This window comes from Gigantopelta aegis, unplaced genomic scaffold, assembly GCF_016097555.1.
Source record: "Gigantopelta aegis isolate Gae_Host unplaced genomic scaffold, Gae_host_genome ctg6293_pilon_pilon, whole genome shotgun sequence".
Taxonomy (NCBI): Eukaryota; Metazoa; Mollusca; class Gastropoda; order Neomphalida; family Peltospiridae; genus Gigantopelta; species Gigantopelta aegis.
In genome coordinates, this window is record NW_024534940.1 from 1 (window position 1) to 16,660 (window position 16,660).

General features: G+C 34.0%; 1 pseudogene; it reads left to right on the forward strand.

The window, feature by feature from the left end:
• The first annotated feature begins 2,469 nt into the window (after positions 1-2,469).
• On the forward strand, positions 2,470-12,808 carry LOC121366585 (annotated as a pseudogene).
• The last annotated feature ends 3,852 nt before the right edge of the window (positions 12,809-16,660 follow it).

The following is a 16,660-nucleotide window of genomic DNA, read 5'->3' on the forward strand; positions in this document are numbered from 1 at the left end:
TAATTGCAGCGGACTCCTAAATTAAACCATTTAGTATTCTGACGTGTTCACATTCTTCAGCCAAGAGGGGGCTTGCTATTCTAGGAGATTTCTCAAAACATCGCCCTTTCATCGTCAGCCCCACCCCTATGTAAATTGTTTAGTTATTATGTTAAAATTAGCTTTGACTCCGCCCCAGCTTCACAATGGCTCAGTGGTACAAGGGACGGTGACTGGTAGTACAGTATACATTAAAACTCGGATGTAGTCGTTGATAAAATCATCAGTTACAAGCTCAATTCAATAACAATCAATGCACTGTGTTAGAATCAGGTGAGATATTAACTTTATCCTTACATGATTTCATAGTTTCTCCAAAAATAATTATTAATTTTTAATAATACCTTTTTTATAATACTATTGTCCATAGTATACTACATTGTACTTAAGAGTGTCATAATTAATGGTTTTAGTTATTGTAGTACACATCATATATATAATATATTATATATAAAATATACAAACTGTCGTAATACACTCAGATAATTTTAGTCTAGACGGAACGTCCTACATGTTCCAGCTGCTTTTCCTATTTTTTCACAGATAAGGTGTTATGGCAGTGCTATTTGGCACAGTCCAGTTGTGCCAGAAAAATGCAAGATCAAACCAGCTGGCAAAAGAATCGAATTAAAACTAAAGAAATCATTTCCTTACAATGGAGTGAACTAGAAGGAGTTAATGATATAGAAAAAGAGAATATAACTACTAATAACCATAAGGTCATGAAGGAAAAGAACCAAAGTGGACCATTACCACTGGAAGATAATCATGACCCAATTGACATGGAGACTGACCCTAGTAATCATGTTAATGATGATATTAAGGTATTTAATAATGATAGTGTATTAATAAATACCTGCTATAGTATGATGATGAGGAGGAGGAGGAAGAGATGTATCATACTCCACCCCAAACTCACCTCCGCAGTCTCTGTCTCACCTTGATAACCATATCTTTCCTTCTGCTAAAAAGTTCTTTGGTGATATGGAAAGTAAGAGAAAATATTAACAGTTTTATATTGATAATGGACTTACTTTTTAGCTCGTTCATCAATTGAAGTACTTAACTCATGATATGATAGAAAAGTATTTATGGCTACAATGATTATGTCTTACTCTCTCTCTCTCTCTCTCTCTCTCTCTCTCTAGGATATAGACCAGACTATTTCAGTCAAACTAATGGTTCCTCATATTAATACCCTCAATCATGTGTTATTTCTTTCAACAGACAGTCATTGATAGTACAGTTTCAGTACAAGTTAGTACATACAGTTGTCATTTGTATAATCATAGTGTTTCTCTTATAGTGACAATCGTTTTCTTCACTCTTATCCTGGTTCTACTCCTGCTACACATTTCCTTGGAACATCAATCTTTTGTAAGAATATTGTACTTATAAATTATGTTTTGTGTCCTGTACTCTTGAGTTTATCTCTCTCTCTCTCTCTCTCTCTCTCTCTCTTTCTCTCTCCTCTTCTCTCTCCTCTTTCTCTCTCTCTTTCTCTCAGTGATTCTATTGTTCCTGATAAATCACAGTATTTTGTTAGAGATAAACACATTGAGTTATTACTAACTAAAACTCGACCACACATCAGATGGAAGTGTCTAGAAAGTCTGTCACCAAGTACGGACATAATTTTTCCTCTTCTCCAAACCACACCCACTGCACAGACACCTCACCTGGAATCTGTTGTTGCCATGGAAACAGAAAAATCGAATATCTTCAAATGATATAAATGGAATGAATAATTTAGATATAGATTCTGACGAGTTGTCAACGACATCACAAGGATGTGTGGTCAGTACAAAAGACAGTCAGACTGTTCTTGAATTCAATCCATTCATGTTTACGTAAGAAACCTAGTCTATCATCACTTGACCACCAAATGTTGAACGATCTATCTAATCCTCCAATCTCTCATTGATAATAATATCACTGGGGCTATCCATCTCTTAATACTTCTAATAACAAGGCAAAATAATCCTGAATTTTGTGGATCATCCCTCAATCAAAGTCCCCTGTTTCTTCTGCCAAACTTCCATCACCTAGATCGACCAACCGAATCCTTTTTCATCGTCTCTCATCAGAACTGTTTTCCGGGCCCAGTTTAACTGGATTGCTAATATGGAAACACATGTTTTATGAGCAGTGTTTGTCCAATGTCTTAGTACACTGTTGAAGTACGAGACTTTTTTCCTTGGAGGACAATATAAAAGAGATATTATGTAACCAATCCATTAGGTTGTCAGGGAAAGCTATCAGAATGTTTTGCATCAGTAATAGATAAACTATGGTCTGGACAAATCCAGTGGTTTTGCCCCCAAACAATTAAAGGTGATTTAATTTATTATTTTCTTGTCTCATTTATTCTCTTTTTTAGGAATTAGTTTCATTAAAAGGTGATCGATTCAGTGGTTACCTCACAACAGGATGCACACGAGTTTTACGACATTTCTCTTGGACATTCTTCATGAAGATCTCAACAAAATCAAAGACAAAGCTCTCACATCACAGGTAAGTCACATTAATTATAATATGCATAGTGTGTTTATGCTCTGATTTAGGCTGAGAACGAGGGATCACATCAATAGTGTAGTACCAGTCCATCATGGAGTTTGTACAAGAAAGAAATGACTCATTTTTTGTTGACCTTTTTGGTGGCCAGTTTAAGTCCACATTAGTTTTTGTCCAGAATGTAGTAAGGTAATAACCACACCCACCTCATCAATATTACTTTCCTTATTTGGTAGGTCTCTCTGTGACCTTTGACCCTTTCATGTCTCTGTCAGTACCCCTACCACGAAAATCACGTATTTTTATCTGTTGTTTTTATCTCCAAGGATCCTGAGAACAACCAGAAGAAGTCAGTTTTGTCAAATTATATTTCCATTATTTACAGCTTCTCTTTATTACAGGTTGTTCTTCAACTTCCCCCTGAAGCTACTTTTGAACTTCTGAAGGCTTCAGTTGCTAGGAAAACTGGCATACAAATGACAAGAGTTAGTTGTTTTAGTCATGTGACTAGAATGTAATGTATACTCATCTTTTTATCTAGTTACGTGTATTTAAAGCATGCAATGACAATTTTCAAAACATGTTTTCCAATAGCAAGCAGCCTATTTCAGAAATAAGAGATGATGATGTCATTGTTGTGTAGTAACTATTGATCAGTTAGTATTATGACATGTATATGTAGTTCTGAGGTATTGTCATATCTTGAAGCTAAGGATAAAATTGTTGAAATTTATGTCATCCAGCGATTACAATATCCTCCACTTCCTATTAAGTGTAGTCGAAAGAAGTGTGGTAAGAAAAGAATTGAGTTAAAAAGATGTGGTCGACGTGTAATATGTTGCTTATTGTAGCAAGTAAGTTGTGAAAGATTTAGTTAGATCTCTCTTCAACTGATCTCTCTCTCTCTCTCTCTCTCTTAGAGAGTGTCAGCAACAAACTGGGACTTCCACAAGTTACATTGTAAACTCAATATTAGAACACCAATAGCACTTCCATTTGTAATAAGTCTACCTATCACATCATTAACTTATGATAAGATTGCTGAAAAGGCTGAACTATATGCTAGGTAATGAAACTATTTAAAACATCACATGATTGCTATATATTCTAATAGATGGTCAGTAATGTATCATAGACCTACTCTTAACAGGTGGATCCACCCACTGCCCCTCCCTCTGTTTACTTGCTACTGTCGACGACACAGCTACTAGTGGAAACAGTGATAGCCAAAATATTTCCACACATGAATCTGCAGGTCCGAGACCAATGTTTGACTTGATTCCTGGAATGAGTATGGGGATAAAATCTCAGGAGAGGGTCCACTTCAAAATAAAGGTATTTCTTATATCTCCTAACATTATAAAATATTTTTTGTTATATAACATAGGTAAAGAGACATTATCATTACCAACTCAGTACTTAGCAATGGACTGGAGAAACAATCCTAAAGACAAAGATTTTTGTAGAAGTCACTGTAAAAGATGACAAGTAATTTACTGTTTATAAAGAGAATATATCATTATATATCTATTTTTAAATTTAGCTCTATAGAAAAGCTGCTAAGGATTTATCAGAGAAAAGTAATGACATCTTTTCATGTTCACAATAAACTTAGTTTCCTTCTTTTATAATAGTTGTGATATTAAATTAGAAGATTGTCTCTTGTTGTTCACTGAACCAGAAACACTTACCTAAAGATAATGCCTGGTATTAATGACCTATACTTTGTATTGGACTATGGTATTATGACCTATACTTTGTATTGGACTATGGTATTAATGACCTATACTTTGGTATTGGACTATGGTATTTATGACCTGTACTTTGTATTGGACTATGGTATTAATGACCTGTACTTTGTAATATACTAGCTATAATATATAATTAAGAGTTATGGTACATATATGGACACTCCTTTACATGTCCCATATTGTACTATAGTAGTTATAAAGCTAGAAGGTTTAAATAATATAAACTTAATTCATGAAGTTATATAATGAGATCATAACAATACTGTATGTTCTCTAGGTATTGTCCTCGGTGTAAGGAACATCGTGAAGCTACTAAACAGATATCAGTATGGCGTCTTCCTCCTGTGTTGATCATACACTTGAAAAGATTTTCATTTCTTAACTTAGTAATGAGAGATAAAATCGATAATTAGTCAAGTTCCCTTTGAGGTCAGAAACCACTAAACATAAATAGATCAATTCAGTATCTCTCTACTCAATAGAGGGCTCAATATGGCTCCATATATACTAGGTGAGGCTGCTACCCAAATTACTTCAGAGACACTTTATGATTTGTATGCTACTGTGAATCATTATGGTACTGTTTTCTTTGGCCATTACACATCCACAATTAAATCACCTGTAGGAGATAGAACAGGTAGAAAAGAGAGAGAGAGAGAGAGAAAAAGTAATTTTCATTTTTTTTGTATAAAGGTTATATTATGATGATGAGAATGTCACCAAAGTTTCAGAGAAGGAAGTCATCACCAAATATGCTTACATATTGTTCTAACAATCGAAGAAGAGATTTATAATGGATAATTATTGTTTAATATATTTATATGGAATGTATTCAATTAACACTTGCCGTTAAATATTCTGGAACATAAGGGAGCTTATAGTATGGGAAATGTAAATGTCACAGTCAGTGTTAATTTAACATATGACAGGAATATTTGTACTGATAATGTTGCTACTATGAAAATAGGTTTGTTGACATTAGAAGAACAGACTATCTAAACACAGAAAGATGAGAAACATTTATCTGGCTATGAGTAAAGCTCACTCTAAACAGAGTTATGAATATTGGCAAAGAAGTATTGGAGATGTGAGGAAAAAATTTGTCCTACAAGAGTTATTATAATGAAGGTGATGTAGTAAGTAATCCAGTAAACAAAAGGTATTGTCCGGGTTTTGGTGCAATTCTTACATATACATATCATTAATCCAGTTTTTTAACACAAAATTAACACAGTCTTAACACACTGGTGATTTTACTTCATTTTTTGTTTAGAAGTACCACAATCACCTCTCCTGATACATCTTCCAGTAATCATCCAAAGTTAAAAGTACTTAAATAGGTATGTGTAGAAATCTTTAAACAAAACCTAACTTTGCTCTCTCTTGTATGTGTGCATAGTGTTCGAAGAAGGACCTGTATGGCCTTGTGGACTCTTCAAGCTAAATTTGAAGATCACTGCTACTTTTCTAAGAGTGTTAGTTTATCAATCAACATGTATGAATTTTTGATATATTGTTTTAAAAATGCCATCCAATTATTACCATAAATTGATAACCTTTGACATCCTTTTAATATCATATAATATTGTCTATTAACCTCTATACCATTACTGATAGCATTTTCTAAATGTGTCCATTAAAGAGGAGGTTTTATTGTATGCTTCACATTACATTGTAAATTTATGACATTGTTCTATATACTATAATATATTTATCTTCTTTCTCTTGGTTCAGTTTGCTGCCTTTGGTTGGCTACTATTTCACTAGTGGTCCATGGAAAAAACTGTTTAAAATTTGGTTATGATCCACGAGCCAATCGAGTCAACAACTTTATCAGTTATGTGATCTACGAGATGACACACTTCAAGCTATTATACATAACAATGATGGAAAAGAGTCATGTAAGCATTCATTAATAATACATTATGTCATTGAATTAGAATAAAATCACTTTGTAATAATACTTGTTCTGTTAGATAGTTTTCCATTGACCATATTAAGGAAATAACTGGATGGTGTGAAGAGGACACATATTATAAATACGTAAAAGAATGATTGACCTGATAATAGCTAAAGAGCAAAGAGAAATTATGTCTAGAGACCCAATACAGTAACTGATCTATCACCTGTTTCAGCCTGTACGAACATGCCTCCTTAATTTTAATATACAAATTGATAAGACAAATGTTGGGCTTGTAAGTTGTTAAAAGTTAAGGGTAGACAAATGTGGAATCACATGATTGTAGAAATAAATGCCAAATTGAATAGTTTTAGTCATTGCTATTCTCTGTTCTCTTTAATCGCTCAATTTTCTTGTATGTTAGGACATAACATTGACAACCAGTTTGCAAAAGAGGAAATGGAGCCAGATGTATCTGGTACACCAGCAGAACTGGACCCAGAGACTCTATAACAGTAACATTCATGTGTACAAATATTTACATCATATTTCATATAAGAATTTCTTGCTACAACATAACTATGACTTCATTGAGAGCAATGTTAGCTTACATTCTTTATTGTTTTATTTTCTTTTGGTTGATCAGTGGGCTGGGTTGCAGAATTATAGACTGTCAGCTGACCAACAAAGCAGGTTAGTATAATTGGTTGAAAAGGCTACACTACATTGTCTGCTGTTGAATTATATTAAATGATCATCACTGAACTTATTTTACTTTCAATTATGATCATTTTTTTCAGTCAACACATTTGTGACATTACATTACAAAGATGAAGCTGTTATACTTGTTGTTAACAATTGTGGGGCTAAAACAGATAAGTACTGTAATATTTAATATATTTAGAAGACCTTTAATTAATTGTTAATAAGTCAATTAAAAATCAATTAATGTTGGTCACGCGTGGTGAGGTTTTCCCGCCAAATTGTCATGCATGGTAAGGTTTTCCCGCCAATTGTCATGCATTAGTGCCTTGCGTTTGTCAAAATGAAGTATGACAGAGATGTCTTGAAAATATAAAATGACTCCATTTTGCAAGCTTGTATTAGTCCACCAGAACCCCCGTGGGTCTTCGTCGCTACGACTCGTCTCTTCGTTCACCACTTCGCCCGTCTTCACATCTCGTCTCGTCTCTTCGTTGGATCACTCCTCTTCGCTGGATCATTTCATTCAGTTATGATCATCCTTTTATTTTTTTAATTTAATTTTTATTTCATTTTCTTTTGCTTCTTTTTGTATTTAATTTTTATTTCTTTTAACTTTTTGTGTCAATCGCTTTTCTCTTCGTTTCTACAGGACTCATCTTGGAAGTTACCATGGGTTTTCTTGTGTTCTCTGATGTTTTGACTGTTCTCTGATGTTTTTTTGACTGTTCTCTGATGTTTTGACTGTTCTCTGATGTTTTGACTGTTCTCGGTTCTCTGATGTTCGATTCTCTGGATGAAAAAGATGAGTCGCTCTCCTGCCTGGTGGTCTCCTCTGTCTTCTTCCTTCAAGCCTTCTTTCCTCTTCTTTTAATTTTTATTTTTATTTTATTTTTGGGCTATTCAGCCCATACACCATACACACACTCATACAAATCCTATTAATCATCTTCCCCCTGCCGCTGGCGGCCTAAAAAATTTTTTTTTTAATCCAAGGCCGCCAGGTGCGGGGGGAGCTCTGATCTTCTAGGGTGCGTGTGTGTGTGTGCTGTGTGTGTGTGTGTTGGCTGGTCCCTTTTCACTTCCTCTGTCTCTCTTCACTCTCTATCCACTCTTTGTCACTACCAGTTCATGACTACTCTCTTTTTCTTTCCCTGCAGGAGCAGCAGTGGTGAAAAAGGTGAGCTGTCTCTCCATCTATCCATCCACTTCTCATCCATTCTTTAGTAATTCAGTTGTTATTATTCTTCTCTTTCTCCCTCTATGTTCTCAACATGTGGACTGACTGGACTATTGGGAACTTTCTATCTTCTTTTTTTCTACAATTGTTGGATTGGAGACCTTCACTGGATTTCTTGTTGGATTGGAGACCTTCACTGGACTTCTTGTGACTCTTCAACTACAGAGACTTTTTGTTATTTTTATTTTTAGTTGTCATTTTTTTGTCTTTTTTTTCTTTATGGTTTTTTTTTCTATTATAATTAATTGTTTTTACAAACATTTTTTCACTAAAATTTTCAAAAGTCAATCTTAAATATCTTTGAAACTAAAGTTAAGTTAATTTAATAATTAACTTTTAATTTAGGATTCAATTTTCTTTTAAAACTCAATATCTTATCATTGCTGTTTGTATACTACAATCATATTGAAATCTTTTTACAACTATAGTTTTTTTAGAAAAAGGACATTAATATAACAGATACAAGCTAAAGACTTATACTATAGTTATCATTAATTTTAATTAATAAACGTTTTTATCGTTAATTTTAAGTAATGAACATTTTTTTATCGTTAATTTTAACATTTTTTACAAAAATTAATTAAAGATGTAGTCATTGAGTTTTGGTCACGCGTTAGCTGTTGCTTGTTAGTGTGTGCTGATAATATTTTCCCGCCTTGCCAGTGTGTAATTAACAGAGTCTCTGTAGACTTTCTTTGATTGGATTCTCGAGATCCTCACCTATTGAGACGGTTTATATCTTTTAATTTCTTTTTATTTTTAGTCTTTTATTAAAATTAATTTTTAATCAGACCACATTCAGTGTACTGTCCACTTTTCGGATGTGGTAATCAAAAAAAGCTTAATTCAAGAATGGTTTTATTATCTTATAAGTGGAAATGAGAAACTAAAAATTAATTATAAAATACTAACTACAGGTCCATCCATATATGACTGAATACAGTCTTCAAAATATTTTCTAAATCCTAGTGTCACTGGGGAAGCTCACAGAAATCTTGGTGAAGTCTTATTGAAATCCTTGAAATATCAACTGAATTCTTTGAAATCTTTGGTGGAAATCTACTTAACACTGGTGAACAGACAGTGCCACACCTCCAACGTACTTCCTGACCAAATCATGGCCATATGGCTGTATTTGAGTTTAGTATTTCTTCTTTTTTGCTCCTGCTTGTTTTGGTCTTGACCAGAGGATTAGCGTCATCGAAAATCCCAATAAAAATCAGTTTCTGCTTTTCAAGTGTCTGACAAGCTACAAGTAGCTATCTCGGCAGACAGTGAGAAATGGGGACAATGGTAGAAATCTTATACGTCATAACGTTATAGTTGTTATCTCTATATTTGTTAGGATGGCAGTGAATACTCCAAAAACCTATCCTGCATTGATCTCAAATCCAGTGGCTATCTTTGACCAACACTCAAAGGGAGTGGTTGTATTTGTACAAGCTTCTGATGGACAGGTAATTGAACTAATAGTTTTATGATGCTTGTGTTACAATGATGTTAAGTTGACCGTTAAAGTTTTGTGACAGACAGTAATTGAACTAATAGTTTTATGATGCTTGTGTTTACAATGATGTTTAAGTTGACGTTAAAGTTTTTGTGACAGACAGGTAATTGAACTAATAGTTTATGATGCTTGTGTTACAATGATGTTAAGTTGACGTTAAAGTTTTGTGACAGACAGGTAATTGAACTAATAGTTTATGATGCTTGTGTTACAATGATGTTAAGTTTGACGTTAAAGTTTTGTGACAGACAGGTAATTGAACTAATAGTTTATGATGCTTGTGTTACAATGATGTTAAGTTGACGTTAAAATATTTTGATGTCAGCTTGAAATGCTACTATTATATTTTGTTACACATGTTACGAAAAAGACATTTGTATTTAAGCTCAGTAAGTAATTTAATTCCCACAACATTAAGATAAACCATCTTCTCCTGATACATTATGTCTGATTACTGCTACCAACATAAGCTTTAACTTTAAACTTTCTCATCTGTGGTATGTTATAGGTATATCTTTTCTCACAACAAACTGATAACACATTTGCAGTACAAAGTCTTTCCTCGACTATCCCAGTCAACTTGTCACCCTCAGAATTTAGTCATGATGGAGTTAAAGTTGTCTCAATGACTACTACAAACATGACTCATCTCTTTGTGAGGTCGCAATCTAATCAGTCTCGTATTTATTACAGCTATCAACAATGGAGAAAAGGGGTGTGGTCTAACTTTGTACCCATTGGAGACGACAAGAACTTTTTAATGTATGACTTTGATGTTGTAGTCAATACATTTGTATGGTAAGTTGACCAGCTGGAATGTCATAAGTAGTTATACTGAGTAGTATTTGTTTTCTCTGTTGTGAGAGAATTCATTTGTTTATTCTCATAAACAGCACATTTTTCTCTTCATTTGTCTGTTATTTGTTCATTCATTTCATAGCGTGTTGAAGTGTATGCAGTCATGGAAGATCAACATATGAAACATGTATGGCAGACAAGTAATAAATTATTATATATACTATACTAGTTAATACACTAATAGTTAATACACTATACTAGTTAATACACTATACTAGTTAATACACTAATATTTAATACACTATACTAGTTAATACACTAATAGTTAATACAGTATACTAATTAATACAGTAATAGTTAATACACCATACTAGTTAATACACTAATAGTTAATACACTATACTAGTTAATACACTAATAGTTAATACACTATACTAGTCAATACACTAATAGTTAATACACTATACTAGTTAATACACTAATAGTTATAATACACTATACTATATTTTTATAGTTATAGTTATTATACATGTATTAACATACTAATCAGTATTATGTATTGTACTGATAACTAACATGACCTGCTAATAATTTGTACTTAGTTTATCAAACAACTAACATCATTTTATTAATAATTACAGGTGCTACCTCTTTTACTAATGATTTGCATAATCTTGTATCATTCCCGCCTAAATTTAATGCTGCTCCTGCTGCTCACACTATGGGTCATAGTTTTTTGAATGGTGTTATTGAAGTATTTGGACGTGAGGGGAACACCCTTCATTATATTCATCAAGTGACATGTGATAAAGTTAAAACCCTTGGGGTCCTTGTAACTTGGGAGTTCGAATTTCACAAGTTGAGTGACAATTTACTTTCTGATCCAAAAAGCCTTAATCCATTGTCTGTTTCTAACAACATACACTTAGGACTTGAAGTAAGTAGTGTCGTGTTCACACACTGGAAAGTCCATTTATCTCTTAGCTCTATCTATCCATCTGTCCACCCATTCATTCATCTGGCAGTCCATCTATCCATTCTCCATGCATTCATTTACCAGTCTATCTATCAATATGCCCCCATTCTACAATCTATTATTCAATATATCAAACCATGTCTCTCTTTCTTTATGTAATTTAGGTTTTCATTATTGGTATGCAAGATGGTCATCTCTACCATATGTGGCAACCAGAGAGAGGTAAAAAGTGGTCTGACTGGGAAGATCTCGGAGGATTTGGCTCAACAGCAAAATTCTCATCTCTCCCTTGTATTGTTCTTGATCATCATGGCTGGTGGGATGCATATGGAGTAAGAAGACAATACTTATAATATGAGAGTTTAAATTCATTCTTTAGCTCTCTAATACTAGTGGGTATGGTTAACAAACTTGTGCAAACACCACTGACTTTGCTGCTACTCCTCAAAAGTCCCATTCAATCAGAATGTCACAGTCACATGGCAGATTCCTAATGACGAAGCTACACATCAAGATTGGATTGGTATGTTAACAATATACCATGTATCCATATGATATACTATCTATCCATCCATTCATTGTTCCATAAACAGGGGTGTATCCCGCTGGCACAAATAACATGAAATATGTGGACTTTGCCTATTTGGTGGTACTCAAAACCCAAAGTCTGACCCAGTACCTAAAGGTCAACTTAAGTTTTCCTGCTGTACTGCCTAACGGAAACTATGACTATCGATATCTGTTAGTTAATATAGGATGTGTTCTTTTAATAAGGAGTCCCTTCATTATAGTGTTAATAAAGAATATGACAATGTTCTTCAGGCTACTGTGGAAGTCTATAATGCCACTACTGAATTAGAATGGTCCAGGTTTATAAAGGTATCAGTCGTGGTCTTAATAATTTAGCAACCAATTTGACTGCTTGCGTCAAAGATGGTAATCACACCATTGAGGCATTTAGAGAATCTTTTAAAGCATTTGAAGACAGACAGATTTTTAAAGGTAATTAAGAATTGATACACAATTGAGATGCATGTGTTAATTTTTAGGACTACAGTTGTTTGGTGAAGCATTGAAGGATGTCTATGAAACACTAATTCAATGTGAAGAGACGGATATTGCTAAAAAATTAGAGAAGTTCATAGCAGACCTTATTGCCTGCACAGAATGTAGGTTTTTGACTTATTTGATCACTAGATTTATGACCTCTTTACTGTGAGCCAAATGCATATTTCACTCTCTCTCTCTCTCTCTAGCTAATTGTGCTAATTTTGCTATAGATGTTTGGCTGAAATAGTCATACTCTATGAGCGTATCTATGAAATATACGGTGACATCTATGCAGCAAAAAATTGCTTTGATATTGATGCATATGAAATGGGTAAAAGAAACAATGTCCCTATATTATAATATATTAATTGGAGATCCTTCCTCCCAGGTGGTATTTGTATAGGGGGCGAGTTACATGGCGTGTTTAGCTCTTCCTAATGTTAACATGTACTTTTGAATGTGTGTGAACACAGACTAGATACACAAATCCCCTCCTTTGCTGTTAATGATCTATTGATTATAACAATTTTGTCTCCTTTTAAATTGTTATTATTATCTTAAGAATTGAACTATAGTTAATAATACCATTCAATTGTTACATAGATATCTATTCAAATTGACCACAACAAGGTTCATAAAAGAAGCTATTTTAGTTGTTAATCCCATATTGCAGAAAATATACTACTATAACATTATTAGTAATAATATAATTAGGCATCTCTCAATCTGCAGGAAGCTGGTGGTGTGTCCATTTTTTCACTCTCTTCTAAACTTAGAATTGGTTCAGTTTTGCTAGTTCGTTGTTTATAGCCACAAATATTACATGCAAACATTTTTCCTCCTTACATCTGTAGTGAATATCACAAACAAGAGACCATTAGCAACCCCTGACCAGAATCACCAATACCCTATATTAAACAAAGAAACAATACACGCAAAAGGTCATTATTTTTTGTCAAGGTATGAATTCCACTCTTAACAAAACAAAATACAATATAGTAGCTGTCTTACTGATAGATAGATAAGTGCCAGTGATACAGGGGTTGGTATATCTTTTGGTTGTATTGCAATGTATGTGAGAAGAATATTGAGAACACATGTCCAAGCTCTTAGTATGACAAACACTAGAGGAATGAAGACCAGTTTGATGTCAAGAAACTGTATGGCTTGTTTCCAAAATTGTTTTTTTGCCAATGAGATTACGTACCCCTTCATACTAAAAGGAAAAACATAGAAAAGCAAACTTTGTTTTGTTATATATTGCAAACATAAACAATGCTAACATCATTACATGGAATACATATACTTTTTAAGAGGTGGCTATTGAGTTTACTTAGCTAACCTCTATATGTAAATGCAAAAAAAGTGCTGAGTAATGGTTACTGAGAGAAAAATGGCTAGATATATCCACAGATCATAGCCAAAAGTCGTAGCAATGTAGTCCACGTTTCCCGAACTCGTTGTAATAATTCCACACCATGCTGCTGCATTGTAAGGTGAATGACCCAATCGATTGGTAAAAATCAACCATGTTGATAAACCCAGTGGAGTCCCATAGCAGAAAGCAAAACTAAGTGGTAGAAACCACCTCAACTTTCGTTCTCTGTTTTGAAAAATCAAAAAATACATGTACACAGCTAAACAAGATGTCCACAAAACTGATGATCCAGTGCAGAAATGAGCAAAGATTGCTTGAACTAGACAGGAATCTGTCACTGCTTTAGCAGGAGTAATAGGATGATCTACACTGGTATTGTAATAATACTGGTCAAAGTTGACTGCAGCACCGACTAAATTAAACAGTCCAACTCCAAATCCATTAATGCTAAATTGACAAGAATAAGTCTTCCCTGTGATCGGAGATTCTTAAAGCAAACATATGAAGAGAATTATAAGAAGTGAGCCAATCATTGACAGCAGGCAGTAATCCCCACTACTATTCTTACACTAATGTGCTTGTCCAAAAAGACAGAAGTCCCATTGTCATTATGATCAGAAGAGCTAGGCGGTAAATCTCTTGTTAACAGAAGTATAGAATCTAAATCAGACATTTTTTTAGGAGCATTGCAACTTCTTTTCGCCCTTTATTATTCGTATACTACGTTATAAGTAACACATGACGCAATGGGCGTAGCTGGGGTTTCGGAAGAACATGGCGTATATATCGAGTATAACTTTCCTATGGAAAAGCATGTCCTGGTACGAGTTACTGTCATGGTAGTTTGTTGTCTGGCCATGTTAGGCTCTCTCTTCGTTATTCTATCCTATGCTTGCTTCAAGTCTCTCCGTAGTCAAGCCAGACATCTTTTAGTCAATCTCTCTCTAATGGACTTTGGTGTTGGACTTGCAAACTTAACTGAGCTGCTGTTAACTTTGATCAGTATTATAATGATGACAGTGCCTCAGGGACTGTCCTTTTAGGCAGTAAATTGATTGATCGGGTCCTGCAAAGTGCAAGCTGTTGTTGCTCTATTTACAACCTTCTCCTCAGTTTTATGGACTATATCTTTAGCTGTATATATGTACTTTCTGGTCTTCCAGAACTGGAGAAACCTCGACTTTATTTGCCATTATGTTATGTGCTGTGTTACGGGATCCCATTGGGATTAACCATTTGGCTACTCTTGACTGATCGTCTTGGTCATGCACCATACAATTCTTCTGGATGGTGTGGTATTAAGATCATCAACCCCAGTGATAAATGGATCGATTTCATAGCAGCAACGTTTGGATATGATCTGTGGGGTTTATTTAGCGTTTTTTTGTTTGTTTTACTGTTTACTTTGCGTTGGCTCTTAGAATGAATGTAGAGGTGAGTGCTGTAGTTATATTTAAACAGTGCTGTGTGAGCAAAAAATGTAATACAGCTGCAATATTAATGTATATGTGAATTACTACTAAACCTTAGACCCCAAACCTTGTAAACTGGATATATTAATTTCACATTAAAGTATGGCTTTTCCTCCAGACTCTAGACACTCCATTAAGACATAGACAGATGAATCACTTCATTCAACATTATGACATTATTTTATATAGACACTACAAGTATTGTACATGTTATGTGTTATATAGAATATCAATAAAGTCACAACTAATAATGAATAAAGTCATTCATCACTTTATGTGCTTGGCTAATATCAAAAATCATACAACCTTGTGTACTGGTTCACTGGTATTTATAACCAATTCCCCGTTAGCATTGATTTAGTCCACCCCATCCTTTCATTATAAGCAAATACAATATATTGGAAGTTTGATCCTCAATTGTATGAATACAAGTATTTTCTTTTAGTTCAAAGATGCCATACAACTTGTGGGAGCAAAGAAGTTCTCTGAAGAAAGCTTTTGAATTTTATAGACTTCAAACTTGTTCTCATTCCTATTGCTTTTTTTCTATTAAGAATGTGGAGTTGTATAGTTAAACATCATCTTTGTCTATGCTAAAGTAGATCCAGACTCTCTTCCCAAATGGGCCTGCCAATTGCTCATAATGCTAGCAGTGAGTATACAACACTAATATACTTCTAATTGGAAGTGATCTATATTATCTCAGTGAAGAGCCTTCTGTATTAATTTGATATAACAGACACGTCTTGATTGACTTTTCTCTTTCGTTCATTCAGGGAATTGGAGATTCAGGACAAGGCCTAGCAAATGGCTTCATTTTTGTTTTTCTTACAAAAGAAGTAAGACAAAGGTTTATAAAGATGGTTTGCTGGTGTTTCTGTTGCAAGAAGAGCACAGCTGGTACTAATCATGAGGAGACTCCCCTTCTTAGCATGGTAATTAAATGGCAAGGTCAGAAGAGCAGATGTAAGTAGCGTTGTCACTCCTACATCCTCGCTTGTAATTTCTAACTGATAAGTATTGAAATTATTTAATTACTTTACACCCTCTAATTAATTATAGCTGTTTATTTCATTCCATATTTAATCATTTATAATTATTTTGTTTATAACTTCATGCTATCTTGTATAATATAAAGCTATCCTCAATTTTTATGGAAATAGATCAAAATTGGTACTATCAATGAAACCTAATAGAGTCTCTTACAAACTGGATTTAAGTATACACACAATCTCCTCTTGCCGACCACCTTTCTTGTGATAATGGAGCACCTATATCCTTTATTTGTTTTAACTATCATAGATAAAAGTTCAGATTGCTTTGCTCTCTCCTT